This window comes from Ctenopharyngodon idella, chromosome 23, assembly GCF_019924925.1.
Source record: "Ctenopharyngodon idella isolate HZGC_01 chromosome 23, HZGC01, whole genome shotgun sequence".
Classification (NCBI taxonomy): Eukaryota; Metazoa; Chordata; class Actinopteri; order Cypriniformes; family Xenocyprididae; genus Ctenopharyngodon; species Ctenopharyngodon idella.
This window is the reverse complement of record NC_067242.1, coordinates 21,091,251-21,112,832: the sequence shown is the minus strand read 5'-3', so window position 1 is coordinate 21,112,832 and position 21,582 is coordinate 21,091,251. Positions and strand designations below refer to the sequence as shown.

The 21,582-nt window shown below is 36.7% G+C and overlaps 1 protein-coding gene across 1 annotated transcript in view; it reads right to left on the bottom strand.

Annotated features, from left to right (window-relative positions):
- Positions 1-21,582, bottom strand: part of dlgap1b (discs, large (Drosophila) homolog-associated protein 1b) — a 143,132-nt gene that overhangs the window by 74,110 nt on the left and 47,440 nt on the right. Inside the window, 1 exon segment of the mRNA XM_051882491.1 lies at positions 18,044-18,128. The gene's annotated coding sequence lies outside the window, so the exon portion shown is untranslated.

Here is a 21,582-nt window from a genome sequence, read left to right as displayed (position 1 = left end):
GCTGGTGACTAGGCAAAATTTGAATGTTCTGATCCGATCGAAGGAGGTACTCCGAAAAGTTTGAAGATTCACTACAAAAAATAAAAAATTCTAAGCTTTAAATGACAAACAATAATGGCAGTCCAGACTGTACTCAAAAGCAAAGACCTTTTCACAGAAATAAACAACCTATTACGAAACACTACCTCCAAAACTGCATGCACATAAACAAGCGTGGAGGTGTAAACCACATTAAGCCCGAACAAAAAAAGTGGGTGGCTCACTAATTGGTTCTGTGACTAAATAAAAATGCCCTTCCATTTTGAATCCTCTGACCTCCCATCCGTTTGTACCATAACAACATATTGTTCCGACCAGTGAGCAATTTTCTCTCCCTATCTTTTTTTTCCCTTTCAATAAAGCCCAATAAAGACAACTATAAATAATCTCACGGGGGAAATTGAATGTGGTCGTTTTTCTCCTCACCATGGCAACAAGGCTTTTTTCCCCATCGCTTCACCCAACAGAGAGTGTATTGCTCATGAACTCATGAGGAGTTGGTGAGAAAGTGATTCTCAGTGTGAAAATGCAAGTTGCCATTTCAGTAACAGGGTTAAGAGGGAATGGCAGGAGCTCCATGCAGGAGTCTCAGACGAGGACATTCTGTTATTGGCATTTTGTGGAAAGATGGCAACATGCTATGATTTGGACCAATATGAATTATAAATGAGGACATTCGGTCATAGTTTTGGGTGTGTGTGTGTCAGCACGTGTTTTTTAGATCTCTGCTTGTGTGTTGGGGTGCGTGTGTGTTAGAAATGTCTTGTGGGTGATATGTACAGTTGGCTGAGAGTGCAATAACAGGCTGCTGATGGGGCTGACGGAAACCATCAGGATCAAACTGACTAGTGAAGCAGAGATACAGCCGAGGGGACCGACACAACACAAACTTTACCCAAAAGAATATACACAACAGTCTAAACACTGCATACGACATGCTAAACCTGCAACAGACTACACATTTCACACCACAAACTGCATATTTTTCTGAAAAACACAGTGCAATGTTTGTCATAAACAACCCGATTTCTTTCGGATGTACACTAATGAGCATATAATGTACAGCATAGCCTTTCGGCATCCAATCAGAATGCACCTCAATACAAAAAAGACCAAACCAAGGAAAACAAGATGAAAAGAAGAAATGTGGACAATCACTTCTGGGATTAGAGGGTTTAGAGAGTTCAAAGGAAGGTCTATCATACATTTCTTATAAATAAAACAAGAAAGTGACCAGGCTTCCAGTTCAGTGGTCAAGATATCATTGACATTTCCAGGGTTATTATTTATGAATGAATAAAGGTTTTGTGTGTTTTGATCATGGTGTCATACTCTGTCATCCTACTTTAAATTATATTTCGCTATCATTGCATATTTATGAATGGTACAGACTGTTACTCGACCAGATGTTGCTTCAGCCTTTAACCAAAAGTTTTCCGTCTTCTTAACCAAATTTTAAAAAACACTGATGGATAATTCAAAATGATTTCTGTCATTTTGACAGAGACAAGCAATAACGAACATAATTTAACATTAGCATGTCAATTTTCATCTTTAGCAGTATCAAGGGTGTAGGATTATAGGATATATGATGTATTTTATATTATTTAAGCATATGGAACCTTATCAGTTTGACAAAATTTTCTATTTCAAAGTGCCATGGGAAGTCAAACTAAGTTTACTTAACACTTTCTTATAATGAAACTGTTTATTTCCTATTCCTTAATGGACACCTACCGGTGTCAAGAATCTCGGACACGGATCAGCACACTTCCTAAACTTCCTGTACTTACCAATTTTGGTTATTAGGGGGGATTTTCCATCTGCTCACAAGAATAGAATAGATGCATGGTGTTTCATTATGCGAGATCATATTGACATATTTTTCCTTTAGATCATTATAGAAGACACATAACGTCATCCTCACAGGAGAACATCTAACATGTGTTAGCCTGAATTAATGTGAAATTGCATAACCAGTTGAGCTCTTAATTCTCAGGAAAGCTAAAACAACAATTATGAAAATGGAAATGAAAAAAAAAGGAAGTAGGAGGTGAAAAAACAAAACAGGTAAAGAAACAAAGCAATACAAAACCACAATCCACTCAATACAAATCCAATTGTGTGGATTTAGCATTAGCAGAAGCTTAGCATGTTCAGGTCAAAAGGTGAATAATCTGATGAGACTGACATAAGTCTCTCTGTGTTTTTCTTCTAATACTGTACCAGCTCCTCAGTCTCTTAACATTACCGCTGATGGTCAGTTTAACTTTTAAAACAGGTTAATAGACTGAGCTCCCTGTGCTCTTTTGACATGAAGAGGGAAAATGTGCCAGGAAATATTTGATCTCTAGTAGTGGATTAAAAATAAGGGGAAAAAGGTCAACATTTTTAAATGTTAAACCATAGACTCTGGTGAGAAAGCTGCTTTTGAATATCAAGCTGTATATGAGAGTTTAAATGTGTGTATGTGTGTGAGGCATCATATTACAAACTGAAAAATTAGATTTAAAGGCACAGTATGTAATTTTTGCAATGGAGGTCACATATTCAAAACAATAACTAAGACATAGACATAGCTTGATGACGATGTGAAGGAGCGTGGAAAGATGGGAGTTGTCGTCTTCACCTCGACAGCTGATGATAATCAATCCAACGGGACTCACAAATCATGCTCATGGATGAAGTAATGAAATAAAGTTTTATAACCGTTATGTTTGATCACATGACCGATATTGATCCTCGTTTTATTCCTCCTTTTGTCCAAAGCTCTTCTTGGGTCATCTGATACACCCGTACATTTATGTTTCATGGAGTTATCTTTGGTGACAGAATCTGATTAACGAATAATTGTGGTCCATGATGACTGTGCGAAACAACAACAGAGTGGCACGCTACAATCACTACTTCCGCATTTTTTCATGAGACTCACTGTGTTGCCATAGTTTCTACGGCAGTAAAAGAGGAATCCGTGGGTAATGCGGACATGACGCCATTAACAGTCGACTCAATGAGGAGGGATGTTACACTGGTTAAAATTGCGAATTTATTTGGATTTAGACATTGTTGTAAACATTTGGGATAATGTAAGTACACAAGTGAACAAAATATATAACAATGTGCTGGTGGTTTTTGGATATTTTAATGCAAAAATCTTACATATTGTGCCTTTAAAGATTTTTAAATTTTAGATTTTTTTTTTTCATCCAAAAATCCGCTCCATCTATTTGACACTCATGCGTGCGCTGGCACTTCATTCATTGAAGTCTGCAAAGTTAAACATAGACTCGTTTACTGTCAGGATAATCCTTTATGTGGAATGGAAATACTACCATGAATTTGTAACATTTATAGGTAAGTATACAACCGTAAGATGTAAGCTGTGTGCTGAGTGAACCTCGTCTCAAATGCATTAAACAACACACACATCTGACAGTAGGGGAAGCCACGTATAGGTTTATGATTTAGTTTAAAGCTCTTTATATAAATCATGTCTCATGTTTATGATAACTTTGATCGTGCACTTATCCGGCTCAATCTGTGTCCTTCATTATTTTTAGCTGTGTTCACAACATCAAAGTATATTGATATAAACAATATTGTCCCATCCTATGGGGGAAATTCAGAGTTTGAAATTACGTTTCACACACATAGAAGTTACGCCCGTGTAGTGGTCAATACAACACTGTATTCATTTCGTAAACATGCATACCAAACCGAAAGACCCGTACCAAAAATTTTACATGTACTATTACATCCACAGTAAAAACAGTAATATTATGAAATATTATTACAAACTGTTTATTCCTGTGATGGCAAAGCTGAATGTTTGAAATAGAAATCTTTTGTAACTCTAGTGTAAATGCAACATATCACGCCTGCCAGCTTGAGTGCCCTTGCTTTCCACCAGAGGGCACTCCTTTCGTCTTTTGTTATCTCACCATGGACTACATTATCATAACCCACTGCCCGGACTCATTATGCCTGATTACTTTCAGCAATTTCTAATTACCCTTGTTAACTCTGCCTATATAAGCCAGTCATTCTTTGCGAAGTCTTGTATGTTGTTACACTGCATTTCTGAGCGTTATCCCAGTTTTCTGTGTCTTGGTTTTTTGATTCTCTGCCTGTTTTCTGGATTACCCTTTTGCATGTGTTTTCTGCCCTGTTGCTTATTTGAATTGTTTGCCTGTGTGTTTGACCCAAGTCTCAGAGCAGTCCGTAACAGTGTATATAGCCCATAACCAGTGTTGTGCATGTTACTTTAAAAAAGTAATTAGTTATAGTTACTAGTTACTTCTCACAAATAGTAACTGAGTTACATCATTATAAAAGTAACTAATTTCCAGGGAAAGTAACTATTGCGTTACTTTAAAAAAAAAAACTCAAATATGTCAAATAACTTGGATGCCCTATATTAAATATAAGTCTAAAAATAAATTATGCTTGATCCGACTCGTGACTCATGATCCGCTCTTGCTCACGACATGAAATTTCGTGTTGTTAGCCATTAAAGAAAACATAGTTAATATTTATGTTTAAATAGGCCTATGTTATGTTTTAAATTCATCTATTTGATTATGAAAAGTGAACAGCATGAGTAAGATAGAATACATCATAAGATGCGCAATATATCGGGAGACATGGAATGGTTCAGACATGATTTTGACCACTTCATTAAGTTTTGTTTTGTAGAAAGCCTTTCTTTAAAGTGAATTTCGTTTTGTAAAAATTATATCTTAATTTTAATCAATGTTTCATCAACCAATTGCATGGATTTAATAAATAAGAAGCAAATATACTCAGACAATATAATCATGACATGGAGGCGCCGGCGCGATCATGTGCATGTCATTTATAGGCTAAATGAACCGAAACTCAGCGTATAAGGCTGCTTGCCTCACAGACAAGAGAAATATATCTATAGAAAGGTTGAAATGTCTACTTTTAAATGAAATAATTCAAAACGAAAAGAAATAGGCTACTCTCTGATTATGTAATCCGAATGAAATGTGCATTCTCTCTCGAGGCGTGTCCACTGCGGAGATGATGAGAGTCAGCAATGTCAACTTCATCTCTGCAGCCGACACTGATTCAGAAAACAGTTTATTAATAAACAATTAAAATGTCTCCTTGCTGTTTTGGTCACATTCATAATTATTACTTTTGCCGGTTCTTTATGACAAGCTTTATGCATGCGCTTGAGTGCTATATAGCCTATATTAAACGCTCATTATTATGGTTTATTCTCTCCAGTATTTAAAAAATTAAATTAATATAAATGTGATTAGTCAACTAATGGCTTAAATAAACAACTATTAGGGACTAGAAAAAACTTATTTCACATATTTTCGATCCAGCATGTCACAAAGGGTATTCTGGTTTGAGCTCGCGCTCAGCTTGCATGATCTGACACAGATACACACACAGAGCATCGTACATTATTATCAGTTTAAAATTATACTTGTGTATGACTAACTTGTACTTCATCAGTTAGCATGTGTCCCCCCCAACACACACCAGAGAAAAAACTTTGCTGGTCCTATGACTGAGAAAGAGCCTACTCGGACGAAAACCGCTTCATTGAGCTCAATTATATAGTAACGCGACATTTTTTTGTCAGTAATGGTAACGGCGTTGTAACGGGGGAAAAAGTAATCTGTTTGATTACTCGTTAATGAAAAAAGTAACACCGTTAGTAACGCCATTTATTTATAATGCCGTTATTCCCATCACTGTCCATAACTGACTTAAATTTCAGTCTATTCTTCTTCACACAAAGCTATCTTACATCTTCAGATGACTTGGAATATAGAGCATGAGTCATATGGCCTTTTTATGGAGCATTTTTTGTCACTATTTTTTTTTTTTTTTTAACACAAAAAAAGACAAGATTGTCTATTCTGTTTTTGCATTCCATGGAAGAAAGGAAATCATACAGCTTTGGAACACACGACACAAGCGCATGAAAGAATTTCCATTTTTGAGTGAAGTATTTCTTTAATTCCCACAGTCTGGCTTTAAAAAAATCCCTCTGCTTTTCTGCTGATTTAGTGGTGTGATTAAACAGAAGCCAAACGCAAAATACTATTGAGCAAACAGCTGCTCTAGATTTCATGTGTGAGTGCAATCAGATCTGCAAAACAGGAACAAACAGGCTCATATTCTCCAAGAGGCTTTCACACTGACATTATCTCATTTTTTATAACTCTCCTATATCAAAAAATTGTGGTCGCCAGAGTTCCTAAAGCAAAACCTTCTGCTATAAAGGAGGATATGTTTTCTATTAGATCAGTGTTGCAGAGCTATAACCAGAGCTCTTGGTCTCTGTTTGGTCTCTGCAGGAGGAGCTTGAGTGGCAGGACTGTTAACGTGTTATGACACTTCAGAAAGCCACTGTGCCCTGTGTATGATGACTACGGACACAAGCCTCTCTGCAAAGAAAGGAAGAACGAGAGCGAAAATAAAGAGAAAGGGATGAAGGATAGGAGAGGTAAGAGATGGAGGGATGAGTCGGAAAAATAAAGGAAGAGACGAGGGTGTAATAGTCTTTTGTTTCCCGTGGCTGTTGGGTTTTAAAGCAGCTCTCGTGACATCATTACCCCGTTTGTACTGTACACCTCTCAGTCTGTCCTCGCGGCTATAGCTTTCATCATGGCATCCAAATGCCCCATAAAACCCAAGGACACAAACTGACTGACATACACGCACACGCTTTCTTGTGCTCTCATTCTTGAACACATACATATATGCAGAAGATAAGTGAGAGAAAAATAAATAGGCAGATGTAGATGGTGAAACCTTTTTCGAAGGCTGCAGATGTTCAAAAAATGCAAATGCCTCGAATTCTCATGACTAGTCCACCATAGCTCCATAGCGAAGAACAAAACCTGAGAGGAAATGCAGTTAAAATGCCAAAAGTGGAATTGTTCCAATACAAAGCCTTTGCACATGAAAAGCTCTTTGCAGTTTCTTCACTGAATATCATAATGCAGAAATAATGTGAAAGAAGCATTTGGTAGAATGCTACAATATGTATTATGATTCTTTCAGAGGGTGAGAACATATCATTACAAAAAAAACTTCTATCAAAAGTCTAGAAACATAAGTCTCAACTTGCATGCCTGCAATGCCGTGGCTCTAATGTTGCATTCCATTCAAAGTCGGATGTGGGATATTCCTACTTGATATATACGACTTCCGACCATTTGATGTTTTGTTGTCAGATGCTCACAAGATGAATATATGTAAAGCATTTGCTGTAGCATTGTTTTTCAGGTGTACAATTCTGCCATACAAAGGCAAAAACAGTAACAAAAGAACTAAGAAAAATGGCTTCAAAATATTTCAGTGAATTGTTACAGAATAGATCTAAATCTAAATTAAAGCTGCAAGCAGCGTTGAAAGGGCCCTCGCACCTGGGGCCACCTCCACTCGATGCCCTTTGGAAGATAATGAACAGTGGGCGACAAATATAGGAGAAATATGGCAAAGTCATTTTGATGTGCCACACTTCCTGCTGCTAGCAGGTGGCGCTTTGACTATACCTGAATATTGCAGTGAAGATACAGTATCTTCCGACCAGGACTATTATCAAACGTGAAGTTTGGGGCAGATTGGACATTGTATGCCTGAGTTACAACAACTTCCTGTTTCGTGGCGTTAATCACATACTTTAGCACTTAGCCAAGTGTTGCATGATTTAACATGTTTCTAGCATGTTTGGTACTTCATGGCATATACAAATGTGTTTCTGTGAGTGAATTACAGTTCAAAGCATGTCATTTCCTGTTGCCAGCTGGTGGCGCTGTGACTAGCTGAATATTAGCATGCAGAGGTCTTCTTATCACACGTGTGAAGTTTGGGGCAGATCGAACACTGTATGCCCGAGTTACAACTTTGTTCATGGCGAAACATTGAACTTTGTCAGGCCGCCACCGTAAGATTTTCGCAATTTAACGTTGCCAAGGCCTTTAGATTAGACTGACCAAATATGATGTTTATCTGATTAAAGCACTAGGAGGAGTTCGTTAAAGTACAACATCTGGAAATAGCAAAAACTGCACAAATTTTGCTGAGAAAATTTAAAATATCTGACTTCCTGTTGGGTTTTCAGATTTTGTACCAGGAGACTTTTTTGTAGATATTGGGCTGTTAACTGAATTTCATACCTGTTACGTGAAACATAGTGTGCAGGGCACTTCGTTGAAATTTTGTAGGTGGTGCTAGTGAGCCATTTTGCCACACCTAATTCTGAAACTCAGATGTAAATTTTCACCATTTCTGACGCCTGTGCAAAGTTTCATGAGTTTCATGTTTAGGCCCTCAAAAATGCGATTCATTTCAGAGAATAAGAAGAAGAAACGGAGCAATTCCAATAGGTGCTCGATCCAGTATTAGACATAACAATTTTGACAAGATAAGTTGCTGTGTTTTGTCATGGTAGGGCAGAATTATTAACAGAGGAGATCATTTACTATCATACATCAACATTTTGACTAAGTTGGGATTAAAAATGTAAATGAAAATGTCAAGTTTCCAAGCTGAAAAACTTGGATGGAACACAAAAACGTTTTCTGTTAGTCAAATCCACGTGACTAATTTGAATCTGTTGCTAAATCTGCCAGTGGAAATCTTTTGCCCTCACACAAAATTCCTATTGAAATGACTTCGGATTTTGCCCATGAAAATTCAATGAACACTGGTAAATGTGACCGCACCTAAAAATGATGTCAGTAGATAATGTAGGACAACTAGACTAAAAGTTTGCTTTAACCAAAGACTTTATATATAGAAAGACAGTGCACTCATTTTATTATGAATGGGAGAAATATATGGCGGAATAAGTCCCGCCTTCTAAATAAGAGCCAATCACTGATTGGTAAAGTCATCGCGTCACTGCAGAGGCCGTTAGAAGCTCCGGTTCCCATAGAAACAGTCAGACGTGCGCTTCCTATAAAGACGCGCGCTTATGTCTGTGCATGCACATTAGCTTGATCCAGCCTGAAAAATAAAGTTTTTTTTTGTCTTGATTTAAGCATTTAGAAACAAAATTTATGAGACAGTTGTTGTCAGATTTCATTGGTGACTTCAAATATGAAGTCTAATCGAAAGCCTGGTGAACAGCTTTGGAGAATTTGATGTTTCCCCATTCAAAGAGATAGGAGCAGCACTTGCATCCCCGAGAGGCGTTTCAAAGATGGCCGCCGAGTGAAATTACTTGTCTTAAAGGGACTTTGTTTATACATACAGATGAGAAAATTAAGTTTAATATATTAAACATATCAAGCAAATATATTTACATAAAAATATTTAAAATGCAAATTGGGTGTTTTATCTTGAAAATAAAAGAAATATGTCAACTTGGCCACTGGTTTAGTGCATTTCAGCCTGTTTTCTGTGTCTCATTACCTGCTGAGTAGTTTAGCCAAGTTGCCGAATGGGCATCATTTTATCTTAGTATAACCTAAAGCGGGTCTGACTGGTGTGCTGAAATTTAATTAAGAGCCCCATGCAGGGAAATTGATCAAACAGGACTGACAACAAGTGCAAACAACTGTGACAGCTATGAAGGTCTATGTAATTACATTGAATTTATATTGAACACCTGGTAGCTTCTAGTAACAGCGTTTCAATACAAAATCTGGTACACTGTTTATGTAAAACTATGAAGCATGAATTACTTTATAAAGATAAACAAACCTCATTAATTTATGCCAGCAAAGGGTCAGTTTCCTTCAAGAAAAATGTGTTTATTTCCTCATACAGTCTTAATGAACCACATGCAATTGATAATTGATGTCAGTTCGGCACCTTCTCTTCCCAGGTTGCATTGCAGAGGGAAGGTAGAGTATCAGGGAGCACCACGATGCTTTTATCACTGAATAGCGATTTAGCCTAATGAGCTTCACAAGTCTCGGCAATGAGGTGTGAAATCAAGAGTTTATAAAAAAAATGGTAAATGAGTTTTTAATTTCATTGTTGCAAACATGGCAGAGAGCTGCATTTGTAATTGCCAAACAACTCAAAACAGCAAATGAGGAGAGACCCGCTGACTTTGATGAGTTTAACTTGTTTGCATTGACTCCTGAAAGTTTCTGTGCATCACAAGTGCCACCATTGCAGAGAAAAGAATCATTTCATAACCTAGATAACACCCTGGAACATGGGGAGAAAAGAAACAACTAATCATTTTTCGCAAATGAGGTAATTATTTTGGGTTAATGGACTGAAATGCTTTAAGCCATGAGGCCTTGCCATCTAAAACAGTGCCACATTTTCTTGGTTTATTATGACTCATTTATAATTTAATCATGAAAACAAGTCATTAACATAAATTTGAATAATGCATAGTTCCAAGTGGTACATATGATACAATATTGGCTTATTATAATTATTAAGCAACCATTTAAGTGGCCAATAGTAAGTGCATTTAACTTGGGCTTAATGGTAGTTTTTTTTTTTAGTCATTTTATTTTAATGACTTCTCTACAGATGCCATCAATGCGCAAATCATTTACTCTTCCGTTTTTCCCATTCTAAGATCCCGACACGTCCTTACCGCACAAAATATAGCTAATCTGAAGCACGCACATGCACACAAAATAATAATCTACCTAAATTACCATGTCTTCATCCCTCTCATTCACTCCCATTGACTCGGTATCCGTGGAGACACTGCTGAGCTGATGCTCTTTGAAGTCTTCCTTGAGGCTTCTTTTCAAATATCACCCATTTTGTGGAAGCAATTGAATTTTCCTTGGCAGTGGTGTGTTAAACATTAACCCCGCCAGACCAATTGATATTCCGAACGCAGTGCTCCGACTACTGTTTCTTTTTTCCTAAACTCCAGCCCCAGTTCCCAGAGCACAGTCTGTGCATCAGATGGGTCTGTTTCTCACTGCGCTGGATTCAGTGCATATTACAGCTCTTTAAAAAAAGCTTCAGTTAGAGTCGAGCGATGATACTTTTAACATCAAAGCTGGGGCACCAAATCTGGTTTTCTGGCAGGCAGGACAGCGCTCGGCCTTTAGAGATCCGACTACAGAAAACCACTCTGGATAATGGTGTGAGCTGTAAAGTGTTTAATACCCACAGATCAGTTTTCGGGTCCTGTGATGATTCCATGTCTTTGGTTACATTGGATTATGCTCGACTGCTCCACATGAACCAAAAGGCAAAATGACATTATAGCCCTATTCGAATTGGACTAGTTTTTTTTAATCGCCCGATGTCTGTGATTTCATGTATCAATTCAGACGGGACTAACATCTCTGTGTTTATTACAGAGGTTTTTTAGACTTGGGCGTTATAGTAGTGGTTCGTGCATAGTGTATGACGTATCTGTATGTATTTATTGAAATACGGTACCTGCCTTTAGTCGTGCCTTTACATTACAATTTTTTTATGTTTTTGAAAGAAATCTCTTATGCTCACCAAGGCTGCATTTATTTAATCAAAAATACAGTAAAAATAGTAATATTTTGAAATATTATTACAATTTAAAGGTTCAGTGTGTAAATTTTAGCGGCATCTAGCTGTGAGGTTTATTTCATTGGTTAATTGCAACCAATGGCTCAGTCCACCGGTCACCCCTCCCTTTCAAAGCACATAGAAAAGCTACGGTGGCTGACACAGGACAAAGATGTCGTCGTCTGAGACAGAAAAGAGTAGCCAGTCAAGCAATGAGGCTTCTTTACAAAGATAAATTAAGAAATTATATTTACTTAATTATTTAGTAAAACGATATGTTATTGCTAATATTATTGTTACTTGTTCATCATTGGATTTCTGCCGTCGTCTGTCCCGACTTCATCTGGCTGCATCATGTTTTCACTTCTTTGATGACGAAGATTGATGCTCTGTCGGCTCTTGTGCAAAATAATACACGTGGTCCTCCATTTGTTCAAATTTAACTTCTCTTCTTACTACTAACAAAGTTAAGTTCTAATAAACAAGACGACAACTACTTCTTCTTCTTTACTTCTGTACTTCTTTCAACATAGTGACGATGCAAGCTGCCTCTAAAAACAACGAAGAAGAACAAAATAGTGACGAAATGTGCTGTGTAGAGCAGTTTGTCCGTTTAGGGCTACTGTAGAAACATGGCGGCGCAAAATGGCAACTTCCATGTAAGGCGACCTGCGGTGTATGTAGATAGAAATGGCTCATTCTAAGGTAATAAAAACATAATGGTTCATTATGTAAGATCTTTATACGCCACTGAAAACATAGTTATGTATATTATATTGCATTTCTGTCAATAGATCCTCATAAGTATTACACACTGGACCTTTAAAATAATTGTTTTCTATTTTAATAAATTAAAATTATTGCTATGATGGCAAAGCTGAATTTTAAGCATCATTACTGCAGTCTTCAGAGTCACATGATCCTTCAGAAATCATTCTTATATGCTGATTTGGTGCTCAAGAAACATTTCTCATTATTATCAATGTTGAAAACAGTTTTTGCTGCTTAACATTTTCGTGGAAACAATGATATCATTTAAACATTTGTGGTTAAAAAGACAGAAATTAATAGTTTTATTCATCAAGGACACATTCAATTGATCAAAAGTGAGAATTGATCAAAACAAGAGATTTCTATTTATTAAATGCTTCAGTAAATTTAATAAATAAATGTAAAAAATGCAAATAAATGCTGTTCATTAAACTTACTATTAATCAAAGAATTAATCTTTATCTTTTTATAGATTTTACTCAATTTCATACCTTTTAAATGTGCTCAAATCTGCAAATAATTATTACAATGTTTTACTTCTTTAAAAACCCTACTATCTGAAGACTGTTTGTAAAAGGAACAAATATTAAAATTTACTTATAAAGTTCGAGCTTTCCTTTCTACATGCCTAAATTGAGTGCAAAGTTACAGTTTACTGAATATTATATCATATGCAATATACACTTATATATTTAATTTACATACTGTTTGAAAGAAAGCAAATAATCTGACATATTATTTAATTAAGAAAATAGTTATGGCCTCACATCATGATGGGAAATCATACACAAATCATAAACCTGATACAGAAGCAGCTCATAGAGAGCATCAGCAGAGATACGTTCCCTTATAGTATTACCCTGACAGAGGTGCTTGGGTTCATGCAGCTATTGTTGGAACACTATGTGTGTGTCTGTGTGCAGTATAACAGTGACTAAAGGCATCATAAAAGCCACTGATTCTTTTGCTACAGCTCAAAAAACAGCATCCTAGCATCCCTTGCTGCAGTTAGGCCGCTGCCATAGCGACTGTAAAAGCAAAGACCCGGCAGCACAAAGGTTAGTCTGATCTCAGACAATGAAGTGAAGCTGACTTCACAGTGTGACTTCTCCTGTATCCTCTAATCCTGTTCTCTGGGCTTCCTACCTGCCAGCGCGAGTCTCCAGTTCTATTAGAGACAGACAGCAGACAGGCTGATAGAAGCTGTTAGCATGAGACATCCTCACAACTACTGATGCGCACACAGACAAAAAAAATCTTAAAATAATCCTTTGTGTCTCAAAGCTCAAAGTCTTCTTCTGTTATATACTTATATAACTAGTGTGTGCGTGTGTGTGTGTGTACAGTATAGTCTCATAAAAAGGTATTTATTTAATTAAAATACAGTAAAAATTGTAATATTGTGAAATATTACAATTTAAAATAACTGCTTTTATTTTAAAGTGTAATTTATTCCAGTGATGACAAAGCTGAATTTTCTGCAGTCATTACTCCAGTCTTCAGTGTCAAATGTCCTTCAGAAATCATTCTAATATGTTGATTGCATTGCAGTAAATTAATGTATTACATTGACAGCCGTAATTAATATATTATAGAAAGAATTTAAATTTGGGGTGGCTACAGGAGTTAAATCGCGATTTTGGAGGTGTGCGGACCCAAAAATTAATTAGTGTTGATATCGTTTTGTGAGTTCTGTATGCATATATTTGCTTTTTTGTTTTTCTTCAAGTAAAGATCAAACAAAAACATGCAGGATTTGGAATGGACTGACAAACAAACTGCCAGTATTTGTTTTCTTTTTTCAGTCGAAAGTGCTGGAATGCTGTTATGGAACATTCTGGGTCAGTTTAACCCTCAGGTGGGTGTGTATGTGTGAGTGTGTGTTTTGGTTGGCAGTTAATTAAAAATCTCGTTCAGTGTGCTTCAGCTTACATCAGGTAGATGTGAGATGTTCTTTCTCTAATAAGACTGTGGGTGTGTGAGGCAGTGTTCAGCACATTTAGGTCTGCAGTCGTCTGATCAATTCCTTTGGCAGAACAGCTGCTCTGCCACCAAATTTTTGAGTTTCATAGGCAGTTATAAAACTACTAGATCCTCTCTCTCTCTCTCTGTGTGTGTGTGCTTGTTTTCATGATTTATGAGGACACAGTATTACAATGGTATCACAACATAAACATGTTTTATGAGGACATTTCATGAGCCCTCATATTTAAAATAGCTTTAAAGGAACACGCCACTTTTTTTGAAAATAGGCTCATTTTCCAACTCCCCTAGGGTTAAACAGTTGAGTTTTACCATTTTCAAATCCATTCAGCCAATCTCCGGGTCTGGCAGTATCACTTTTAGCATAGCTTAGCATAGATCATTGAATCTGATTAGACCGTTAGCATCCCGCTCAAAAATGACTAAAGAGTTTTGATATTTTTCCTATTTAAAACTTGACTCTTCTGTAGTTACATCGTGTACTAAGACCAACGGAAAATGAAAAGCTGAGATTTTTTTAGGCCGATATGGCTAGGAACTATACTCTCATTCCGTCGTAATAATCAAGGAACTTTGCTGCCGTACCACGGCTGCAGCAGGCGCAATGATATTACGCAGCGTCTGAGTCCCAACGTGACCGGCTAAGTTTGTGTAGTTGCAGAGTTGCAGCCGGCAAATTGTGTACTAGTGGCTGGATTTACCTGTGTGCAATTAGCCATGGTTATGTGCGTTGTAAAGGGCTGTGATAGTAAGTCGGAGGTGTACTCTACCATTATGTTTCATAGAATTCCAACGAAAAACAAGGAACGAAAGAATCAATGGCTGGCTGCTCTGAACATAAATCTCAAAACACCGGTAGAATCAATTAAGAAATGTTTGCTCAAAGCCTTTTGGACCAGATGACTATTTGGAAAACATGGACAGTGTTACCCGTACCACGGTACTGTGTCTAAAGGATACAGCCATCCCAACAATCTTCAGAGTACAGACAGGACCAAGTGTATCATCACCCATGGCTGTAAGTGTAACATTATTATTTTTAGTTAGCTTGAACGACCAGATTGAAAAAGCACTGCTGTTGTCGTTAGCTACCTATGAAATGCAATCACTGAGGGCTAGGTTTGCTTGACCATTTGGCTTATACAGTATATAACATTAGTAGTTTTGTTGTAGAGTTCTGGTGAGGTAGTGCATAGTTTGATTAAAAGAAACTTGTGGAATTGTCGGTATTGTTTATCTACAGTTTCTATGGTACAAAATACTAGTGATCTTACGTTCTGTGCCGAGGCTTTGGAGCGTGTGTCGAGAAATCATCTCATTGATGATGTCTGAAGCCTCGCTTGGCCTGACTCATACAGGAAGCTGTTCGAATCTTGTAAATTCACAGTCCTCTGCCCTGTTTAACTCAGCCACTTTCCAGTTTTAGACTAATAATATTGCCCCTCCTGCATATTATGAGCAAAGACTTGATTTACACACATTCATTTCAAGCCAATACGTTTATTACACCGTTATGTTATATTATGTTATATAATATGCTACATTGACTTAGAAGAGCAGCAAGCAGCCTTCAGTGTATTCCGTTTCAAACAGATACGGTTCAGGATCTGTACCAAAGTAAATATCTTCTGAATCGTCTCTCACAATTGTCTCCATGGTTGCAAGGCACGCTCCCTGTGCATGCAAGTGGTCATGTTGGTTATGTTGACGGAAGTTAGCCTATTTTCAGGCGCTGCGTAATATCATTGCGCCTGCTGCACCCATGGTACGGCAGCAAAGTTCCTTAATTATTACGCCGGAATGAAAGTATAGTTCCTAGCCATATCGGCCTAGAAAATCGCAACTTTTCATTTTCCATTGGTCTTAGTACACGATGTAACTACAGAAGTGTCAAGTTTTAAATAGGAAAAATATAGAAACTCTTTGGTCATTTTTGAGCGAGATGCTAACGGTCTAATCAGATTCAATGATCTATGCTAAACTATGCTAAAAGTGCTACCGCCAGACCCAGAGATCGGCTGAATGGATTCGAAAACGGTAAAACTCAACTGTTTAGGGGAGTTGGAAATGAGCCTATTTTCAAAAATAGTGGTGTGTTCTTTTAAAAACATACTAAACAATGTTTTATTAAAAATGTAAAAATGCAGTTTTCTGTGATGGGTAGGTTTAGGAGTAGGGGTAGTGTAGGGGGGTAGAATATACAGTTTGTACAGTATAAAAACCATAACGCCTATGGAATGTCCTCACTAAGATAGCAAAACAAACCTGTGTGTGTGTGTGTGTGTGTGTGTGTGTGTGTGTGTGTGTGTGTGTGTGTGTGTGTGTTTGTACCCAGATGGGGTACTGAAAGAAATTTCATGCTACAACACAATCATGGTTCTAGTTCAGAACTTCCCCACACTTCCCAATTTCAAGAAAATCAATGATCTCGGACACATGAACATCTGCTCTTGGAAACCTCACTGCTGTACAACACATATTATTTTAATTGATAATATTCCAACATCACTTCTGATGTAATATTTGTGTGATATCAGATATGAGTGTATGAACACATACTACTACCATCTGAAATCTATATATATACCAGTATATATATATATCACACCAAGCAGAACAACTCTCATTGGTTAAACTTTGTCTCACTCCACTCTCTAGTTCCCCTATGAGATGAATCGCAATATCGTGATTACTAATTCAGGCAGCAGATCCATTAGACATTGAGACAGAGACACTGATGACTCAATTACCTGCGGGACAATTACAAGGTCACGCATTAAAACATGGCTGGTTTTTATCAATAACATTGCTGCATAATGTCTTTATGAAAGTCATAATGAAATATACACTTGTCCTGCATTCGTTTGTTATTTAAATAACTAACATAATGAAGCAAATATAATGGTAACACTTTACAGTCCCATTTGTTAACACTAGAAAATGCATTAGCTAACATGAACTAACAATGAGCAGTATTTTTAAAGCATTTATTAATTAATGTTAATTAGTAAAAATATTGTTGTTTATGTTAGTTCAGAGTACATTAATATTAACAGATAACTTTTGATTTAAAAAAAAATGATTACTAAAAACTGAAATTAACATAGACTAATATTAATTAATGTTTCACTTTCATGAACATAAAGAATGAAAGATTAAAAAGATTAAAAACAGAATCATCTATCTCCAAACATTTAAACTTGAACTCATCCTTTGAAGATTTGAGAGACTTAAAGGGTTAGTTCACCCAAAAATGAAATTTCTGTCATTAATTACTCACCCTCATGTCATTCCACACCTGTAAGACCTTCGTTCATCTTCAGAACACAAATTAAGATATTCTGATGAAATCCAAGAGGTAACTGAATCACACATAGGCATCAACGTCATTGCACCTCTTAAGGCCCAGAAAGGTAGCAAAGACTACGCTAAAATAGTCAACATGACTACAGTGGTTTAACCTTAATGTTACGAATCGTTGAGAAAACTTTTTGTGCACAAAAACAAAACAAAAATAATGACTTTATTCAACAATTTCTTCTCTTCCCTGTCATTCTCATACACTGTTTACATTGACAGTGCAGCGCTTCAGGTTCTACGTCAGAACGCCGGCTTATTATTGGCGGAATCGCTGCACTGTGTCTACAACGTAAACAGAATATCTATGGAGCAAACGTTTCAGTATACTGGAGCAATTTTGACAATGAGAAGCAAAGAATGGCTGATTCTCTGGGAAATGCACTCTTCAGAGGAGACTGAAACACATCCACAAACTCACCTGATTTATTCTCTCTTTTTACTCATCCTTTTCCTCGTTGTGTTTAATTCTTTCCTCATGTCCTCCATGCAGGACGTCTGTCGCACTGAAATAGAAAAAAAAAAAAAACAGCACAAAATGCATGAGACCCCGTGAGAAAAGTTACTTTGAAAGTAAACTATGTATGAGGCACGTGTATTCCACACCTTTGATAAACCTAAAATTTGTCCCCTGTATTTCTCATCAGGCAATGGGCATGTTATGTTTTTCAGCTAGCAATTGTGCATTATCTAAACATTACAGACACTACATTTCACTGGACATGGTTGTCTGAGACAGATTACTAATGATCAGTGCTGGGTAGATTACTTACAAATTCTAATCAGTTACTGATTCCAAATTACATTAAGCATGTAGTTTGTAATGTAATCCATTACATTACACATTTAAGGTAATATAATCTGACTTACTTTTAACAAAACTCATTTATCACATTGATTTGAACACTTTTAGGCTCTTTTTTTTAAACACAGTAGGCTTTTTTAGAAAGGAAAATATAGTGGTAGTAGTAATTCAATGAATTATGAATTTACTGCCATTGTGAGAATAGCATAATCATGTAATCGATTAAAAAGTAACTGTAGTCTGATTACGAGTATTTTAAAATGTAATATAATCAAATTACAATTACTTAAATTTTGGAATCTGATTAAGTAATCCAGATTACATGTAATTAGTTACTACCCAGCACCGCTGACGATTAACCATTAATATTTTTACAAAGCAATAGATCATTTCTGTCTTCATGTTTTTTTACGTTCATTTCTCAATATTCACCATTCAAAAGTTTAAAAAAATAATATTTAACTTTTATTCAGCTTGCATTAAATTGATAAGCTGAAAGTGACAGTAAAGACATGAATAAAGTTAAAAAGGATTTCAAATAAATGCTGTTCTTTTGAACTTTCTATTCACCAAAGAACACTTTGCCATCACAGTAATAAATTACATTTTAAAATATATTAAAGCAGAAAACAGTTATTTGACATATTTAATAATATTTCACAATATTCACAAAGACTTTAGATATACAAAGACGTGCACTCATACTATGAATGTGAGAAAGTGCAACGCGCAATATGGAAGAATAAGTCCCGCCTTCTTAATAACAGAGCCAATCGCCAAAGTCATTGCGTCACTGCAGCTGCCGTTAGAAGCAAAGATGGCCGCCGAGTGAAATGACTTGCCTTAAAGGGACTTTGAATATTACTTTTTTACTGTATTTTTGATCAAATATATGCAGCCTTGCTAGCGTAAGAGACTTCTTTCACTAACATTAAAAAACCTTTCCGACCCCAAACTTTTGAAAGTTAGTGTATAATATAATGTAATAACAAACAAATAATTAGTAGGGCTGCAAGATTTATCGCGATTAAACCGCACGCGATTTGGCAAAGGCTGCGATTATTTTATGCACAGCTTGTCAGAGCTGTACGGCTCTGTGATCAGTAGTAAATGCAGAGGGCGCTCTTGAGCAGAAACTCCAAATATGCCCTGCCGCAGAAGTAGATGCGTCATATCGCTGTAGCTGAATAAACAGAAGATTGAGACTGCCTTATTCTGTGTAAGAAGCCACATCATGCACAGAAGGATGCTCAACTGTTGTTATGAAGTGAGTTTGGAGTAAAAACATGTTATTAAATGTTGTCTTTTGTTGGACAAGATGTTAATAAATGCTTCTCATGCCTGGAAAGATGTTTGACGCGTGTTGCGTTTTCAAATTTACATTATAAGTGACTCAAACTGGCAGTGCTTTCAGATAGATTAGCATTTGGAGCCATACTTTATTGACAAGCTGCGCATAAAAAAAGTAATCGCAGCCTTTGCGATTTCATAATCGCACTAAGAATACCGTTTAAGCAATAATCGCGTTTAAGTTCAATGTTGTTTTTCGTATTGTGCGATAAATTGTGCAGCCCTAATAATTAGCTCTATATAACTATAATTTATAATCAATACTATATAGACAACTGTAGTCTATACTCTATAATTTATAATCAGTATTCATTGCCTAAAACATAATTTGCACATGATAATACAAGTAGGTACAAATAAGATAACAATAAACAAGCCATAAGCGAGTTTTGGTGCATATTCTGTCCCCCTCAGTTCTGAGATATTTGCTACGCCCCTGCACACGCACCATTACAATGATTTATATAACAATTAAATGATTTATGAGGCTCTCTGCGGGTACTAAGGACCTTATTATAAATATGTGTGACTGTACGTGTTTGTGTATGCTTACACACTTTTATTACTATAACCAAAAGATGAGATGTTAAGATTGATGTTATGATTTTTACATCTTGACATGTTCCACTATCAGGCAATGAAGCAAAGCTGTTTTTTCATTGACCTAAAGCTGTTCACACAGCTGAGTCGACCATGAATAAATTCACGTAGCTTTGAACATTTGAGCAATTTCAGCGGTTTGGTGCTCTATTTATTCATGTAGCATTCATGTGTGTGTGTTTGTGAGTACAGCAGAAGGCTGTCTGTGGGCTAGGCTTGCACACTGAGAAAATCAAAGCTACAAACTGACAGTTCAGCTTCCAAATGCTCTCGCCAGGGACAGAAGTAAGGGGTAAAAACATGAAAGCGATAGGCAGACAGAAAAGAGAGAACACACCATCCAGGAAAGAACTAGTGTGAACCTTTTATTTTATGCCTATTCGAATCCCTTGAAAGACACTGTTTGTGAGTTCAAGCTCCAGACTGAGTACACGTGTAGCTTAAGTTCCCGGTACCACCTGCAGTGATATATGGGATATTATATAAGTTACTTCTTGTCCTCTAAGCTGATTGGCTTAATTAATCGTTCACTGCATTCTAGACAGAGTATGTGAGCAGAGTGGAAGCGCCCTCTGTCGCTGTCTCTTAAGAGATAAAGAGAGAGCACATGCAAGGCTCACTGACAGAACTGTCACTGTCCCGATCGGACCAGTGCTGCGTCGTTATGAAAGTTTATCATTTGAGCATGTTTTTAAGCCTTGCCAATTGAAACATTCAAGTGCAAGAAGACACAAAAGACAACTCGCTGTGTGAGAAGTTTTGTGTGCACATCCGAAGCACACACCCAGAAAGACACGTCTGACAGCATGTGAATACTGAATTGAGTTCTCTTTCACGTCTTACACTTAAACTGACAATTTCACACAAAATTATGTCAAAATGCCTGTCTTGGCGAATATCCTCGTAAACATAGTTGGTTATGTCTAAAGTGAATGTAAACAGCTGAGAAAGTAAACGAGTGTGTAACAGTATATTGGATCCGTGCATTAGTCTTAAAGTGACAGCACCCTTATATTCCTACTGCTGTCTGTGTTTTTAATATTAATCAAAAAACAGACTTACTTAATGCTCTTGACCGAATACACTGCATATTGTATATAAACAGTAAATTCAGCTTTTGAGAGGAAAAATGTCAAATGCTGACAGAAAACGTGACAATTTGAGTGAATAAGAGAACGTTTCATTCTTACCTTTATAGTCCGAAA